Below are 4,761 nucleotides of genomic sequence, written 5' to 3' on the forward strand. Positions count from 1 at the left end.
TCATTGGTAATGGACATGGAGATGTTCAAAGCATGCAAATGGATATTCATATGATGAATGATCGAACTACCCTATTCAGACTTTCCAAGTGGTTATCACTTATCGAGTGGATAAAGTCCGCGGTTTTGGTTGTACACTATTAGTCCTTACTACTTGAAACATCATTGAGACTCTATATGCTAGTACTGTATTTTGACTCATTTACCGACTCTATTGGGATCATCAGGTGTCGGGATTGGGTACAGTTACGACACATATAGGAGTCGATTCTTTGTTGTCAAGGATTCACCACATACTTGCGAGTGTGGATATCCTATGGGATCTGAGGAGATATTAGTGTGACGAATCTCTGGCCAGAGTACATGATGTGTTTTAGGTTACTCGGTTTTCCTAGTAACACATGCGATATCACTATTTGATCTCCAAGATATAATGCATAGTTATCGAATCTCGAACGACTCTCGATGCACCAATGATTGTTGATTCGATCGGGATATATAGATGAAGGGACCGTACTGTACGCTAACCAAAATCTACTGGTTCTTGCAGGCGCTATCAGTGATACCTAAGGAATCATGGGGCGATGTTGCTAGACGCTCTTACCATGATTCGTTGGGCAAGTCGAAAATTATTGTTTCGAGTCACAAGGAGTTGTGAGCCCACGGCTAGCTGTATCCCTGAACCATTGAGGGTCACACAAGTAATGGATTACTAAACCCCGTTGAGATAGTTAAATTTAAAGAGTTAAATTTAATGAAAGAGAAGTTGGACTTCTTAACTAAAAGGGAGTGGAATTTCCTAAAATGACATAGGGATGAACATTTTTGAAAATCACTGAATTCGAATTCAGAAAAATTATCTTGACTTTAAAAGATGCAAAAATGGTTTCTGTGCATATTGGTAAAATCAGTTTATCAATCGGAGTCACGATGAATTTTATATTAATTTCTATAATAACAGGCTTGGCTTGTTGGGCTTAAGTTATGGATTGTGGGCCCTAAGGAGTTAGAGTCCTAATATAATTATAACTTAATCTAGTCCAGAAATTATCTATAAATACATGTGTGGTGTTCGAAAATCAGTAACAATTAATCTTGCAATTTTTGAATTACACACTAAATATTCTAAGGGGATTTTCGAAATCCTCTACTCCTTTTGAGATAATTCAGTCTGTGATTTTTGTGAAAAATTACATTCTGAATTGACAGATCAAATTTGTTTAATCTCATAGATAAACATCTGATTGATTTCTAGTGCAATCAATCAGAGGGTTTAAGTTTTCTGTTCGTGGACTTAATTCCGGAGGTTGATCGTGATAGTCATCGGTTCCCGGGATTTACAAGAAGAGCAGATTAAATTCTGTTGGAGTCCAAGCCTTTGCTTGAATAGGTAAAATATTTAATTATTTATATATTTTACTCGCAACAATTTTAATCGTTAGGATTTGATACCCACGATATGGAATCGTTCCATATCGAAAAATAAAATTTTTAAACTTTCGCTGCTCTGGGTATCAAATCCGTGTGATCAGAGAACGCGTGTTCCAACAGTGGTATCAGAGACAGGTTGTAATCTTTGATCAAACGATTAAAATTAATTGATTGTACAAAATTTTTTAGCCTCGGTTTTTTGAAACAAAACGAAAATTTTTAAAAATTAAATTTGAAACAAGGGCAATCGGGCAGCGAGCGTCGCTGCCTAGGGCAACGATTTGATCGCTGCCAAGGGGCAGCGCCAGGGCAGCGATCGTCGCTGCCCACCTCCACGTGGGCAGCCCTGTCCCACGTGGAGGCGGGGCTGCCCGGGAATGTCCCGGACAGTCCGGAAATTTAAAAAAAAATTTTGATTTTTTTGAATTTTTGAAATTTTTGAAATTTTAGTTTTTTGTCCGATCGAAAATTGTTTTTGATTGGTCCACGAGGCATCGGATCAAATTGTTTGAGTCCGAAATTTTTAAAATTGATTTTTGGATAAATTTGAATTTTTGGAAAATTTATAAATTTTATCCGTTAAATTAGATTTTATAAAATTAATTATTTTGGTACAATTGATGATAAAATATGATCTTATGAAAGGATAAGATAAAATTTGATTTTATCTTTTTAATTATGATGCCATTGCATGTTATCCAATTATTTAATTATTGAATTAATTATTGGATAAAAGGATGATCGATTGCCATGACCAATTTGGTAGGTGTATGTTAGGTTATTTACATTTGGTTTTATTGTTGTTGGGTTTTATTAATGGGCTTGGTTTATAGCCCAATTTGAATTGTCATTTGTAATAAAAAGTGGGCCTGGTTTATGGCTCGTTCCCACCCTTAAATATGTATCCCCTACTTATCATCGAAATTTATTGTAAATTTATTAGACTTAGTGGGAGATAAAGATTTGAAGACAAAGGTGGGCCCAGCAGACAATAAAGACCGAAGAAATATAAATTAGAAGCTCAATGTAATAGGATTGCATTGCATACTTGCATATCACCTAGAATTGGACTTAGACTCGTGATTGGCAACCACGGGTCGATTAGTAATTGGGGTCGATCATCCTTTAAATAATATATGATATTATTGTTGTATGCATGTTTAGACTAAATTGTATGAATCCCGCAAGCATACAAATACTAAATGATGAGACGAATTTTTCAAAATTAAAAATCCCTCATTTTAAATATGATTTAAAATTGATATCAAGATTAACGAAAAGGAAATTTAAATATTGTTTAAATGTTCCTACCTTCCATCAACGATCAATGTATGAGATGCTACCCGCGGGCACGGTCCGGCTCATATTATTGGGGGGGCCCGTTCGTCGAAAAGCTGTACATTGGATCGACACATGTTGTAAGTTGGGTGGAACTCCCATGGGATTGGCTCATATTATTGGGGATCCACATGGCGACCGTCCATCACAACTTAATATTGATGGGTTATCTTGACATGTCACAATAAACGGCGTCATATTATTGGGCCCTTATTGGACATGAGGTAAAAACATGAGGATTGCTTTGGAAGCAATTGGGCTCTACCTTTTGAAAATTATGGTTGGATGATATTATTCGGGACTATAGTTTGTCAATTGGACTTCATGTTCCCACTAAGGAAATCAGTTTTCCGTTTTCACTAGAGGGTAGTGAAATCGTTAAAATAGTGGGAGTGAAATTCATAAAATAAATTTTGCCATATTTTATGTCTTAGTAAATTAATTAAGCAATCATCGATTATTGTCTGTTTCATCTCAGTATATCATTATGATGAATCTTCATAATCCACATGTTTCAATTCTCGAACAAAACAAACTTTCTGGCGCAAACTATACTGAATGGTTCCATAAGTTAAGATTGTCCTGAGCTCGGAAAAGATTTTCTAAGTGTTAGAAAAGGCTCCTCCGAAAACAGCCCCGGCTGATGTAACTTCGGAAAGGTTGGCCGAACTAGAGAAATGGTAGGACCATGATCTCAAGGCCAAATGTTATATGCAAAGACGGACAAGTCTAAATAAGTTTGCCATTACTGCAAGAAATCCGGTTACTGGAAGCGCAACTGCAAAGAATGTATATCGAGTAGTTACGAACTACAAAGGATATATTTTATAAATATTTCACTTAATACTATTTTTTGGGTATTGGATACCAGATGTAGATCTCACATTTGCAATGAGTTGCAGATGATGACAAGAAGTCGTAAGCTTAGGATGGGTGAGACCCAGTTAAGGCTCGGGAATGGTTCCAGAGTTGAATCCAAAAGCTATGGGAAACATTTGTTTAATTTTGCAAAAACAATTTTAAGCTATATTTTGAGAGAGATGTTTTTTATTTGTACCAAGATTTCATTAAAACATTATTTCTTTTTCTATTCTTGATAGAGAAGATATTTCTTGAAAATTTGCGAATGAGATTTGCAATATTTACAAGAATGAATGTTTGATTTGAAATGGACAATTTAAAACGATCTATATAACTTAAAATTAAAAGACGTTCCAGTTGATTATGTTGATAAACCGGTAACAACAAATAAAAGGAAAAACAATAGTCAAAACCCGGCAAACCTTTGGCATGCTAGGCTAGGTCATATTTCCTCAAGAAGAATGAACAAGTTAGTGGGAGAGGGCATGTTTGATATGTCTGATATTAACTTTCTACCTACTTGTGAGTCCTGCCTAAAAGGAAAAATGACTAAATCTCCTTTCAAAGGGAAGCCTGAGCATAGTCAAAATCTGTTGGATTTGATCCATACAGATGTTTGCGGATCATTTAGTATCGGTAATAAATTTGGTCACACCTACTTCATTGCCTTTACTGATGATTATTCTAGATATGAGTATTTATATTTAATGAAATATAAGTCTGAATCATTTGAAAAGTTCAAAGAATTCAAGGCTGAAGTAGAAAACAAACAAGGTAGAAGTATTAAAGCACTTCGATCGGATCGAGGTGGAGAATACTTGAGTATCGAGTTTTTGAACTATCTAAAAGAGAATGGAATTCTCTCTCAGTGGACTCCTCCTATGACACCTCAGCTGAATGGTGTCTCGGAGCGTCGCAATCGAACTTTGTTGGACATGGTTCGATCTATGATGAGCTTCACTGAGCTCTCTCCTTCATTTTGGGGCTATGCACTTGAAACGACGGTGTTGTTGTTGAACAATGTTCACACCAAAGCAGTAGATAAAACTCCATACGAGTTATGGAATGGCAAAGCTCCTAAGTATTCGTACTTAAGGACTTGGGGATGTCATGCTTACGTAAAGCAGACAGT

The sequence above is a fragment of the Henckelia pumila genome, chromosome 2 (genome assembly GCF_033568475.1).
Source record: "Henckelia pumila isolate YLH828 chromosome 2, ASM3356847v2, whole genome shotgun sequence".
Lineage (NCBI taxonomy): Eukaryota > Viridiplantae > Streptophyta > Magnoliopsida > Lamiales > Gesneriaceae > Henckelia > Henckelia pumila.